This window comes from Protomyctophum bolini (genome assembly GCF_963924005.1).
Source record: "Protomyctophum bolini genome assembly, chromosome: 8".
NCBI classification, from domain to species: Eukaryota; Metazoa; Chordata; class Actinopteri; order Myctophiformes; family Myctophidae; genus Protomyctophum; species Protomyctophum bolini.
Window position 1 is genome coordinate 38,255,039 of NC_137869.1, and position 15,222 is coordinate 38,270,260.

Sequence of the window (15,222 nt, forward strand, 5' to 3'; positions counted from 1 at the left end):
CAGTTTTCTTACCAAAAAATAAACAAATACCTGCCTTTTTTACGTACATAGTAAGCACTGTCTGTCTCATTTTGCACAGCTTGTACTTACCTATTACTAGGCTACCAGCTAATATGAGACTTATGAATGCTGACTTATGCAGAAGCCTGTAAAGCCACCGCCCACTCCAGAAAGTGTCCGCCACTCAGCTCCGGACTAACAGCGGAGCGCTAAGCGACCCCGCATTAAACCAGGAAATGTCGCATCACGACTTTTTCCTATGTCTTCTAAATCTCGGTATACAAATATAGCTAACTCGTCGAATCTCTTAGTTACATCAATGTTGTTCTTCTATTCTAAAATAGTTGGCTTGTGCCTATGTATTAACATTATAAAGATCGCTTTTGTCAATTTCACTGCCAGGGACTTCCCATTTTCAGTCTCTCTCTCTCTCTCACACACACACACACACACACACACACACACACACACACACACACACACCTAGACCAGTCACCCACGTTACGCACAAGAAGAAGAGCCAGCTCCCCCTTCACGCAACAGGCAGCCCAGAGCATAAAGGCAGAGCACGCCACGGGATGGTTATATATTTTATTAGGCTACATAAACGAAGGCTTGTTCAGGAACTCCATTATGGCTCTGCATCAATGTAATAAACACAATGCGCTGTGAGCCAACGTGAGCCACGATGTCATACGTTTTGCGGATTCACCGGTTTGCCTGTTTACACGGAAAGTGGATAAAACGGCGTTCTCAAAGATTTCCACTCTGGGAGGTGGTTTCACTTTGTTGCGTTTTAAACTACTGAATACACTGTTCTCGTCTAAAGGGACCACAGCAAACGATACTTTATTGTGCCGTTTTCTATGAACACCATTCTCGTGTAAAGACCGCCTCAGTGAGGTTGATGCATTTCACTGAAGTGAAGCCCATTCACATCAGGTAGAGGCTGTGTTGAAACCTTGCAAAGATCAAGTAATTCCTTCAAAGCAATATTTTGTTTTGTTAGAACATTTGCAGTACAAATTTAGTATACTGTATCTCACTATACCAGTTTCATCACACTACTAAACCATGGAAATAGAAGATGCATGCTGCCATGGCAACTACTTCCATTCCGCAATCGTCTGTATTATTTGTCCTCATTTTGACTCTTTTCACTTTTCATCGGATGTGTGCTAAGCCTAATGACAGCATACCTCTAACCTTGATAACAATATGCACCATGAAGAGAAAGGAATTGCTTAAATCTCCCACTGGATATTCTGTCTCACAGCTACAGGTGAATGTTAATAGAATTAGCATAGAAGTCAAAACAAAAGGCAAAGGGGGGGGAAAAAATGAAAAGATTGGTTCAAAATATGGCTCCCTAAGACAGTGTTTCTCAACCGCCGTTCCATGGACGTTTGACGTTCCCTGGAATACTTTTAACTAGACTATAGACTAGAGCTCTATATAAGTTTTGGTGACTGCACTTGCAGTTTGCTAGTCCCTGGCACATAAAAGGTTGATAAGCCCGGCCTCAGGGCACATCAGTGGTTCCTCGTTCTTTAGATGTTTGGGAGTAACCAAGTGTAATATTGCTTTACATTTCCATAGCATTTCATTCTTACAGCGTCAGTGACTGCCACCAGGTAGCTAATAGGGATTATAAATCCCACCTAAGTAGCCTACAGGCATCATTGGAACACCGTTTGACATCCAATATTGCTTATCGTCGGAGCAGGAACGTGAGTTTTGCCTTGTGTATGTTTGCAGCTTGCAAGAAGCTCTCAAATGAAATGTGGACGTAATTACATTTTATCTGATGCCCCACAGCGGGTCCTGCCCTCTGAGAAATTAATATCAGAGTGCCCACTGCACCCTGTCTCAATTACATTTATTTTCAAACACTTCACGCTGCCGTTCCTCCTGCTAATGTGCAATGTGGGAAGTGCATGATACTCTCTTGTCGTGCCCTGGAGAGACCAACAGGAGGGCTACTGTACTGTACTGTTGCCTAAATGCATTTGTTTGTTTGTTTGTTTGGGCGAGAACCTCTTTTTGTGTTTTAAACATTATGTTATAATTTAGCTATTGAAAAACAGCATATCTACAAGCTCACAGCGCACCACTCAGTGGCGCGCTATGAGCTTGTAGGTCTGCTATAAAAACGAACGTTTTTAACTCAAATCTTTGCTTCTGGGGGGTCCCTGGAACAACATATTTTTAGATGGGGTTCAGCGGCCTCTTACATAAACATTTTTGGGTTCCTTGACATGAAATATTGAGCACCACTGATATAGAAACATACATAGGTATTTCAGAATAATTTTTTTTAATTCAGGCCTAAACGGGTTAACAAAGGAAAGGAGAAGAAACTCAAGAAACAAAATACAAGAAAACTCTGCCAAGCTCTTCTTGCTCACCTGCATGCTTGTCCTGTTCTGTCTCACTATACTGTCCCCCCCAAACCGTTTATATACAGCACTTTGAATTTGCTGCGAGGTTTGCGGCATACAGTGCATGTGTACGGCATTCAGTGAACAATCTGTCAGCGTGTTCGGGAGGCTTCAAAGAAGGACTGTGTTGTTGTGCAGTCTTGTGTGGCTATAGAGAGAAAGTGTGCTGCTGGGTGGACCGAGGGAGCCTCAAGGGAACATTCCACTCACTGCCTCCCTGCTGTGACCACGTACTGTGCTGTACTAGTGTTGTTTTTGACAGCTAATTTTGATTTAGTTTATTAGTCATAGTCTTTTGATTGTGATTTACTTTTAGTCACAATTTAGTCTCCTTGAATGTTTTAGTGTTAGTCTAGTTTTTGCCAGCCTTGATGGCGTCGTAATGGTTGATTGTGAGCTTGTAGATTGGCTATTTTCAGCGTGCAACCGAGCATAAAATGACTTGTGTCTTTTAGTTCTACCTGATCTCTTCTCCACTAGACGCTCCCTAACATTTTAGTGTTGACGGAGATATTTAGTCACAGTTTTAGTGCATGGCATAGTTTTTATTTAGTTTTTATTCAGTTTTCGTCAGTCAGTGAAAAAAGGTAGTCGACGAAGGTTTTTCATCATAGTTTTAGTCAACGGAATCAACACTGTACTGTACTGTACTGTACTGTACTGTACTGTACTGTCAGTTCTGTGGAGAGGCAGACTGCTCTTCTCTGTACAGTACGTGTTGCGGTGTGTTCTCACAGTGTAACGTGGTGTATACGTCTATAACGCCACACACACACACACACACACACACACACACACACACACACACACACACACAGCTCCATGCAGTGTGTGGGCGGACTCTTGGCCCCGCGGTGACTCACAGGGCGCTGCAGACCCTCAGTGACCTGAACGCTCCTATATGTGGAGATGAGAATGAGCACATAATGAGCCTCATAAACTTGAAGGTTTGTTCGAGGAACTGCTTTGTTTACGTATAATCTGTTGGTGGGGTCGACAGAGTGCATGATGATGTGCTAAGAGTAAGGAACACAGCAGCTGCAATGAGACCGTATGGATGGCAGGTCGCGAGAGCGTGTGTGTGTGTGTGTGTGTATGTGGGGGGGGGGGGGTGCTGTTGCTTGCTCAGTTGCCTGGCTGCCATGACATCGGAAAATATGATGCATTCATATTCACGATTGTATACACTGGCAGCTGTTGATAGCTGTTAGCTTTAACACCACGGAAATAAATGAACGTAATATCTCTCATTAGTGTAAAATATAAATGATCTGCATTAATCAAAGACTTTTCCTGAACTGTTCAGGCACTAATGAGGCCATCAGTAATATTCCCTCATTATTCTCAGAAGTCATTCTCATATATAACACAGTTGTCTAACTAGTCATTAGCAGCAGCATTTGGTTGTATTGTTCAACTGCAAAAAGTTCTGGAGTATGTACAGCAGTGGTTCCCAAAGTGGGGTCCGGGGACCCCCTGGGGTCCTTGAGGGAGTTCCAGGGGGTCCCCAACTACATGATAGTTTTTGGAACCAAATGGACCCTTATGGGTCTGCAACTCAGAGAGTGTACAAATGGGCTCGTTAGGGTCCATTTGGTTCCATTTGTACACTCTCAGAGTTAAATCAACATTGATGTTACATCATAAATCGGGGTCCCAGAGATAGAGATGTCATTAAACGTGGGTCCGCGTAGAGTAGACTAATATGCATGTCAAACTGGTTGAGAATCACTGCTAGAGCCGTAAACATCTTCTCTTATTGGGGTCTCTGCTCTGGCATATCTTTTCAAATGGCCGTTGGCGGGCTAATGTGGGGGTCCTTGACATGAAGAAGTTTGGGAACCGGTGCTGTATAAGAGGCTGATGATGCAGCCCACACTGTGCAATGCAAAGGAATAATTGCGCTCTTATGAAATAATAATTTTCCACCCACACAGTGATTGTCAGCAGGGGACAATATAGCTGTGCCGGACTGTACCGGTGTACCTTTGACTCACTTCAACCTTTTCCAGTAAGAGCATAATATCCTGTGTGACATTTCCTTCCCTGTGTGTGTGCTCATGAGGACCAGGGACGTGCAGTGAGTGTTAGAGGGGCAGTGGCTGAAATCCCGTTACGAGGGCACTTTTGGACAAAAATAGCAGATCTACAAGCTCACAACACGTCGTGCTGCGACGCTTTGAGAGCTTGTAGATCAGCTGTTTTTGGGGCGGCACTCTTTAGCTATAGTGGAGATGCGGTGTAACGACATGGCTTTCTAAACCAATTTGTTCAGCGCAAAATACTGTGTTCACGTCGTTCAGGAGACTTCATTCTCCTGAATGCTGCCTTCCGGCATGGCATGGATAGGAGTGGCAATTTGCATTTCTTTCACCATGTAGTAAATGCTGCATTCGTGGTCTGGAGAGGGCATGCAGTTGTTTTACAGACGGGTAAAAGGGCAGGGGCTGAAGCTCCCTTTGATGTCTATGTGTGTGTACGTCCCTGATGAGGATGGAAACCCTTCTAAATAGTTTCAGAAAAATCTACAAGTGTCAGCATCAATGTCACTGAGGCATTGTGAGCTTGAAGATCTGCTACACATTTTGGATTGATTAAATTGTTCTACATCTTTTATTTATATTTCTGGCCACAATTGCCCTCAGAATGGGGATGCTTGATTTCATGTGGTTGAAACAAACAGCAGATTGGTTACTTAAGCCTCCGCCATAAAACCACAGTTTTGTAATGGTATTTGTGGAGTCTGTGTGTGTGTGGGCCTGTTTTTTTACTTGGCACTGTAAGAAAAATAAAAACCCATCTCCGAGCCAACCGGTTAATCCGCTCAAATAAAAAACTTGACACTCAATTTCCAGCGAGGCCGTCCAGAGATTCTTTGAAGGCTATACTGTCAGCGCTGCGGTCAACCCAATCTGCTGAAGGACACAGGGGTGGATGTTGACGTGGCCATTGCCACCATGTGACCCACTGTGTGGTCCGTAGAAAAGATGAATACGGAAGATGAAGGCTGTAAATAGTGAGGCCACGTGTAGCATATGGCCGCGTCCGATTCCATTATTAACGACACTGACAATGACAACTGATGTTAGAACTGTAGCTCAGACGTAGAGCGGCCGGATGGGAACCACAAGGTTCCCAGTTCGATCCCGGACAGTATAGTGTCGAAGTGTCCTTGAGCAAGACTCTGAACCCCTAATTGCTCCTGATGTGCAGATTGGTGCCTTGCATGGCTTCCTCCGCCATCGGTGTATGAATGTGTGTGTGTGTGTGCATGATATTGATATGTGTTTATTGACAATGTTAAGAACGTTTACATGTATACAGAAAAATGCACATAGTTATACATCACTATCAAAAGGATAAATGCAAGACAGCCGACGGCTTATTTCCATTGCAGTCCCTTACATGGGTAAAATGTAACACACAATCTAAGTAAAGCACTTTGGACAAAAGTGCCATGTGAATGATTTCACATTTATTTACCATTAAACTAAAACATGCAGTGAGTTAACCAGATGCAAAAAGCAACATTCTGCACAAATACGATTACATTCTGCAGTAGCAACTGCATACCGCAGCAGTTACTGCAAATTACACAGTTCATTTATTTATTTGATTCGTTTGAGTCTGAAGTAAAGCTTTGGCTCAAAACATCACTTCTTTGAGTGCATCACCCAATCGACCCCTGAGCCTCAACACTGGAGCACCCCAGGGATGCATGCTGAGCCCTGTCCTTTACTCGCTGTACACGTATGACTGCACAGCCACACATGACTCCCAACAGCATCATAAAGTACAAGGCCCAACAGCGACTGCACTGGCTCCGACGCCTGAAGAACTATACCGCATCCTCAGGTTGTGTTACAACAGCTCGTTATCTTCTTATCAGGCTGTGTTACTTAAAGGGGACTTTAGCACAAGCTGTTTTCTTACCGTATATGAAGACACTGAAGACACGGATTTACTGTCCATGTGGGTCAAACGCTAGAACTCCTATTCAATCGCGCAATAGTAGTTTGTTTTTGGTTTACATCTGTTCTAGATGATATGACAGCAACACTCTTGAAGGACCAGCGCCCGGCCTATATCTTTATTTATTTATTTATTTTAATTTTGTGGTCAATATACATTATCATCAACTTACGTTTGTAAAAAAAAAAAGGTTAGGAAAAAAATTCCCCTTGAATACATAAATATATAAATTGACCCAAAACGCAACAGAACGAGGTATATTTCCTTTGCTTACGGTAATGAAAGTATTCCATAAATGTCGCATTGGCCAGCGTCTGCCCAGCTGCAGCACAGTCGCAACACAAGGAAGTGAAGTTGATTGAATAGAATCCATTTTCAGGTACTGTAGGCCTATCGTCTGTATCTCGCTCAAATGTTCTCAAAAACTTTTTTGAGGACAATATTTAGCTGTAAATTACATTGTGTGTGTGTGTGTGTGTGTGTGTGTGTGTGAGACAGTGTGACTGTGTGTGTGTGTGTGTTTAAATGGCTGTCATGTTGGAAACAGCAGTAAATCAAGCTGGGCGCAGCAGGTGCTCCAAGGCTTTGATTAGACTATAGGTCTGTTATAGACCGGAGCTGGTCATTATCCAGAGAGAACGCACCGTTGATTTCGGCGATTGACCAATCGGAATCGAGCATTTATCCAAGCCGTGTAATAAATCTATATGTTGCACAGTGCACAGCGGCTGCGATGCTCATTGCTCGCACACCTTATTTACTATCTCAGTATAGATAGTGAGATAAATACACATGTGTATTTATTTTCTTGTAGAAAAGAGAACCCCCTTGGTTGTACGGCTGTACAGCCTGTAAATAAGATAAGAGAGAACCCTATATGGTTGTGCCTTTTGTGATACAAGCTTGTAAATATCTGGAAACCAATTACTTTTTACTGTGGGCTAAATAAGATAAGAGAGGTTTATTCGGAGGATGCATATTGTAATTTTGTCATTTTTGAGTATCCAACATCTATCACGGTGAATGGATCGGTACAATAGTGTTTCCAGCCATGGTGAGACCACTATACGTACGTGTGGTTATCAGGTGCTGTTCGACAGAGTCGAGAGAACGCAGTGTATGAGATGAGAGTGGTATCGTCGGGAAAGGGAACACCGTGTATGAGAGTAGTATCATCAGGAAAGAGAACACCGTGTATCAGAGTGTCATCAGGAAAGTCAACAGATCAAATTTAAGTCATGTATTTCTTGCTTACATCTTCTAACCCCCCCCCCCCCCCCCCTTTCCTTTTATTTGTTTCTTGGAAAAATAACACGATGGGAATTATGCACAAAAACGAATTTCACTCACTGTTTTACTTGTTAAAACTGTGAGATGATTCTGGTTCTTAAAGGACCACTTCACAACTTTTCAACCTATCTTCATATAATAGGTCCTCACTAATAATCATGATAAAATGGCACGATTTTTTCCTACTCAGTCTGTGTCTCATAGGAGGGCTGTGGGCAGTTCAGAAACCTGTCCACATCGTTAGGCAGATTTGTTTTTAAACTATTGTTTTACAAAAAATATATATATTTTCGTGAGAATGATGGTTTCCATTTTCACATTGCAACTTTTCAGGAATAGAAAGCCTGCAGTTTCTAATTAGCTTGGATTCCCCATCGATGATGTCACTGGTGGAGGGGTTTCTGAACTGCCCACAGCCCTCCCATGAGACACAGACTATTTTTTTAATCATGATTATTACTGGGGACCTATTATATAGGTTGAAAAGTGGTGAAGAGGTCCTTTAAAAAAGGGAGGGATCTATACAGTGTGCAGTCCTTCTTGTTTTTACTTTGTTAGTATTGACACGTGGGCTTCAATGGGTTTTTTGTGTGCAACTTAATTTGATAATGCTTCACATTTATTTCATTTTAATGTCCGTCTGGTCATTCAGGGCCAGCTATGGCACAGTTTTTTATTAATAGGGGTATTACAATAGAACAGTAAATAGTTTTCTGTTGTCCTCTCTCTCTCTCTCTCTCTCTCTCTCTCTCTCTCTGTTGTTCTCTCTCATGCACAATATACCACCCCGCTTTGTCTTGGCATAATTTTCCAATTCCTTCATTCGATGAGGAATCCAATGGAAGATTAAAATATATTGCATGGAAGCTCTGAGAAGGACAAAAAACACCACTCCTTCCTCACTCACATGTGCTTCTCCAGAGAGTGTTTTTTTAACCCATTTTTGTCGGGAACCCCTCTTGGTGTTTCAAGCATTCTGTTCCACTTTAGCTATTGAAAAATAGAAGATCTACAAGCCCTTGTAGGTCTGCTATTTTTGAAAAGTCGTGAAAATGTGGCGCAAATCTTTGAATACATATTTCAGAGCGGAGATTTTTAACTAAAAAATATTGGCTTCTGGGGGGTCCCTGAAACTACATATTTTGTGATGGGGGGGGGGGGGGTCCGTGGCCCAATAGAGATAATTCTGGGGGTCCTTGACATGAAAAAGGTTGAGGACCACTGACATAGAAACATGGGTTTTTCAGAAAAATGTTAGAAGCCTTTTTTTTTTAAATCAACCTCAGCCCAGAATGGGTTAAATCCTATTTTGGAAAAGAGAAGCACACACACACTCACAGGGTTGGCAAGGCAAGGGGGGAGCTTTATAAAGTCGGCGTACAAGAGCAATACAGCCCCATATCAGTCTTCACAGTTGCTGCATTTATCCTCTAATTCCTGATTATCCCATTCTGACCTGAGATCAGATTAATACGAGGTGTCCACTGGACACACACTGGTCTGATTAACCCATTCTGACCTGAGATCAGATTCTAAAAATGTTGGTCGTTCTTCGATTTTTCAAAAATAGCAGACCTACAAGCTCGTAGCGCGCCACTCGGTGGCGCGCTATGAGCTTGTAGATCTGCTATTTTTCAATAGCTAAAGCATAACATGATGCTAACATGGGTTCCCGTTCAGAATGGGTTATTCTGCAGTGAGCTGCTAGGTGTGCTCGGTTTTACAAGAGCATTGAAGACTGATTTCTTCCCCGGGGGTGCAGCAGCTGAATGCATTCCTTTTTTCTTTAAATTACAGCTTACATTTTTAATGGAAACTGCCCGGCGATTTTGTGCAGCAGAGGCGATTATCATTGGGAATAATGGATTTTAAGAACAAGTCACTCGCTCAAATACAGTGTATTTATTTCTTCACGTTGCTGGTCGTTGGACTGTATTATTGACACTTTTCTAGTATTGGAACAGAAGCTTGCCTCTTTTCATATTTCATAATATGACTTTTCAAACCTTTTCATGTCAAGGACCCCCAAGTCGACAATTATTACGCCGCGGATCCCCATTTGAAAACATATGCCAGTGACCCCCATAAGAGAAGATTTTACGGCTCTAGCAGTGATTCCGAAACATATTAATTTCAAGGACCCCCAGTTTGACATGCTTTAGTCTACGGACCCCCATTTAATGGCATTTCTATCTCTGAGACCCCAATTGATATTGTAAAACCACTGTTAATTTAACTGAGTGTGTGTACAAATGGAACCAAATGGACTCGTCAGGGTCCATTTGGTTCAATTTGTACACTCTCAGAGTTACAGACCCATAAGGGTCCATTTGGTTACAAACTATCATTTAGCTGGGGACCCCCTGGAACTCCCTCAAGGACCCCACTTTGGGAACCCATGGTGTAAAGCACATCTACAAGCTCACAATGCAACGGTACAGTGAGCTTGCAGATCTACCCGTTTGTTGAACGAGGTACTGTATCAGGCTTCAAGCTTTTTGCACAATGTGGTGCCCTTTTTAAATCTCAATGGACCTTTATAGTTTTCGTAAGGCCAGGATGAAACGTATTGATTATTTAAACATTTCAATGTCACTTTCAGTGTCATGTGAGTTTGAATGATTTCCCGAGTGAGAAAGCCTCACGTAGATTACAAAGATTATCATATCAGAATTAGGGCTGCACAATATATCGTTATCGTATCGATATCGAGGTATGAACATGCACAATATCAGTATCGCAAAAAGTCAACGGTATCGCGATATAGATATATCGCCGACATATCGATATATCGTCTATATCGACAATATATCGTCCACTTCTAAAGCCAGCCCTCTATTTTAGCCTGTGCCCCTCGGAAAATAAACCATCACTCGTTTGTCCCTCTGTCCTGTTGTAGCCTGGCTCCAGCCCTGCATCGCTAGCCAGGTCCATTAAGAAAATATGTTATGGCGATTCAGGTCTGGAGTCTCCCGACGATGGTGTCAGCTAGGGCTGCACGATATATCGTCATCGTATCGATATCGAGATATCTGCCATGTATATCGTGATATGAATTTTTGTCCATATCGTGCAGCCCTAATCAGAATAGTTTTTGAAGCAGAGGTCATGTTGACATTGTTCAAAGATAAGAGACGAAATGTGAGTAAATAATTGCTGTACTTTAGGAACATGAGTTTTTTCCACCATGTTCTTCTGTTTAGAGATCTCTGCAAGAGATGCCTTCATGCTAATGATTTAAAAAATAAATCACACCCGTGTGAAGTGAGAGGCGCTCTTATCATCGTACATCATCATACATCATCTCATTCCGGCCAATCAGAATTTGTGTCTCCACCTTCGTCATCAATGTTTGTGTTACGCAATGTTTGTGTTTACACAAACACTCAAAATTGTCCATTCATCGTCGATGTCATTTAATGTTTGTGCCGGGACAAAAATTGGGTTACATACACCAAAAGGTGGACATAGGAGGGCCTATATCGCCCCTCGAAAATAACGTTTTGAACGTCCAGTCTTTATGCACAGCTTAATCACCCAAAGCACGTATGCTCTTAAGCTCTCGTTAGAATAGTTTAGGTATTGGCCGGACAAACGGCAAAGGGAGAAGAGGCATAGACGGAATGGACAGGATTGGGCAGGAGGACAGTGGACACTAACAGGAAACCGACAGTAATACGTTTGAGTGGCGCAGCCTCTACTAATTATTCATTCCTCTAATTGAAGAAGTTAAGGGGGTTGTTGGATCAATAACTTCAGTGAGTCTCCCTCGCTCTCTGGCATGCATGGCTCTTGTAGTTAACCCATCTAGGACCACCTTCTAGAAAATGTCTTCTGAATCATGACTGTTTTCAGAAAAAAACTATTTTTCTAGATCAGTTGTTCTCAAAATATGTTGTACCTAACCAGGGACCCCCCAGAAGCAAACGTTCGCCGTGAAAGCATATATTCAAAGATCTGTGCCACATTTTCACGATTTTTTTCAACAATTTACAATTTAGGCATTTAGCAGACGCTCTTAATCCAGAGCTACACGGTAACACGGTAATACATCAAACACAAAAATAGCAGATCTACAAGCTCGTAGCGCAGCAGTCGGTGCCGCGCTACGAGTGTGCAGATCTGCTATTTTTCAACAGCTAAAGTTTTAAAATAATGGTTAAAAGTGGTGAAGCGCCATAAGCGACACACAGACGCGTTCCCGTCCTAAATGGATTAAGACCAGACGGACGTATATGGATGGGTCTTTTATCAACACCGGGGTACGCACTGTGTTTACAACACATCCCTTATCTCTCTCCCCAACTCCCATCGCTCCTCCATCAGGAATCCAATTATGTTCCCGATATTAACCCCCTTTGGAGAATTAACCCCTCCTCGAAACCTCGGCCTCTTTGAGTAAATAAAAGTGGGGCAAGGAACCTGCGGGGCTGCCAGTTTTAGATGAGGGGATTAATAATTGATGTTTCGTGTTGGCCTCTCTCTCTCTCTCTCTCTCTCGCTCCTCTGTGCACTGACCACCTGCCCACCCGGAGCGCTGCTAAATAAGTTCCTACACTGGCTGAGCACAACGCAGCAGTCCATTGATCCTCCCCCGGCCTGCAGAAAGGCCTCTCCCGGTCTCCCCTCAGGTGGGCATCAGAAGGTGGAGGAGAAAAGGGTTATGAAAGGAACGACGCACATGGACGGAATACATTTTATACTGTACAAAGATTGACACGCGCACGGCCACACACACACGTACGTGCACTGCACACGCACACGCACACACACACACACACACCAGTCTCACACCACAGTGGACCAAAGAGCTCACCTGCCCTCGAGATATAGTATAGAGATAGAGAGCGCGGCGTGCGCAAACACGTCCATGTGTGCACGCATGCAGCATGCGAGAGAGAGTGAGATGCAGGGGGTATACTGTATATACAGTATATGAGCATAACGCCGTTTCTGCATGCAGCACTGGCCCCGGTCAATAGGAATACGCTTTGTCCTTGATGCAGGGATTAAATTATAGGTTTTCGCAAGAGACAATGTTCATCATTCAATTGTCTCATGTTTTATTCTGCCAATAAAAAAAATGACATTCAGTCAATCAGTCAATCAATCAATCTGTAAATCAATCAACACAAACTGCCGGAGCAGGGTCGGGTGCAATCCATCTCCCGTCAGGGGAGAGAGTACTGAGGAGTTTGTGATGGTGGAGAGAGAGAGATCCTTCTATACCATAAAAGCCTCCAGCCACAGCTGGAGAGAAGCAGTCATTCATTACACACACACACACGCACCACACACGCACACGCACACGCACACGCGCACAAGGACACACACACACACACACACACACACACACACACACACACACACTCACACACACTCACACACGCGCACAAGGACACACTTGCTCGCCCCCTCTCTCTCTCTCTCTCTCACAAGCTCCACTGTTGTTCTTGCCCCCTCGAAGCAAAGATCCAGTTCCAGTGGACTCTAACTTAATGTGATTTCATTCATCACCCAGAATTAGATTTTGTGTTGCTGCTTAATAATTTACATCTCCGGAAAAAGCACTCTAAAGATTTCATCTGGGTTCCTAACAACACTACAGATGATGATGATGACTGGAGGAACCCACGGCTCGCGGTGGCTGTGATTTCCCATCGCGAACAGCACGAGCAAATGGGGGTGAAAATGAGTCGTGTTGTGACACAGTGTGAGCATGTATATCTGCTCTTTTCACCTACAGTATGTTCACCAGTTTCCACAGAATGTTTGCTGTTTAATACAGTATACTGTATGACATGCCCAGATTCCCTGAAGTATAGTATAGTATAGGGTTTATGTGGTTATTATAGGGACAGGCCGAAAGATGAATATCTCCCTCTTGGGGATAAAAAACAGATAACACGTCATCAGAATATCGGGACCAGTCACGAAGAATATTGGGACCAGTATCATCATTATTGTGCCTATACCAACAGTGTCTGAGCAACCTGTCAAAAGCCTGTGCAGATATTGTACAATGCAAGCCTCATGGATAAAGATCAAGTGCAGCAATTAAGGCAGGACATCTCCAATGGTCTGGAGAACAACATCAACAAGACCCTACTGCCTGGGAAGCTCAAACTTTGGTGCCTGTGGTTTGGCCTTCTCCCCCGGGTAATGTGGCCACTCACCGTCTATGAGGTCCCAGTAGGAGAAGATGGAGCGAAGCATTACTTCATACGTGAAGAAATGAATACACTGTAGGTGTCCCCACGATGTCTAAGCAACATCGCCCTCCACAGCAACTGGAACTGGAACTACCTCTCACAAGTCTGACGGAGGAGGACAAGTGCCCTAAAGTAAGACTTCAGATGACATTGAAGGACTCCAAAGACCAGACAATCAGCAAGGCTGCACTCTCCCCCCCCCCCCCCTCCCCCCCCATACTAAAGGGGCGGAAATGGACTCCTGGCCCAGCTTCTATTGCCTTGCCTTGAACTTACTGTACAAACAGTAACGGGGCCTACAAGAATTATCTACAGTGTAGATGCAGCCAGCTACTTAAACGTGGCCTTAGTGCAAACACAGGAACCATTCAATTATGCTATGATGACTGTGTTCAAATAATAAATTACTAAATGCTAATGGACGGGAGATTAGTCTATTATATGTGTGGCATTTAATTTTAATTGGTTCATTATTCCCCGAAATTACATTTTTAAACTCTCCTTACTGCCACAGCTGGGCTTTGCTGCTGTATCAAGGGGATGAGGGGTAGACGCACGCACGCACGTCCTCTGCCTCTCTCTCTCTCTCTCTCTCTCTCTCTCTCTCTCTCTCTCTCTCTCTCTCTTTCTCTCTCTCTTTGTACTTACCAGATGGAACTCATTAGCATACCAGAGAGGACTATCACTAAAAACACAACCTAAATTGAATATTTTTTGGACAGCAACAATGAGTTGCATGCACTTTTAAAATTAGGTGGTCGGCACAGAGGGAATCTATGAATTGAGTTCCCCATCACTGTGTAACAAAGTAGTGCTTATACTGTTGGGGTGACCAGATGTCCCTCTTTGCGTGGGACAGTCCCACTTCCAAGACTTTTTAGGCGTCCCACAAATTGAGACCCTGTCCCACATTGTGACTGGCAGACAATTGCATCAGTGTTCAAATGCCCTAATAGTTAGTCCCCTAATAGAGTTGGCCTTCTGTTGTAAAGCTATCTCATTGTCTCTTCCGGCAAGTTTTTAAGCCTGTTAAAATAGCATAAAAATAAAGCATGATTTTAAAACAAAATGTGAGACACCAGAGGAGTCTCACACACCCTGTACTCCAGTATCGCTTGTGTGGGACAAGTGGGATGGGGGGACCCCGTCCTCCCATCCCACTTGTCCCACACAAGCGGTACTTCTGTCCTTCAAAGGAACAGTTTGGATCTTGTCACCCTATATATTGTATATATTATAATAAATAACATACCAAGCAACATCAGTGACTTCCTCCTGGGGGATCCCGAGACGTTCCAAGGCTAGTG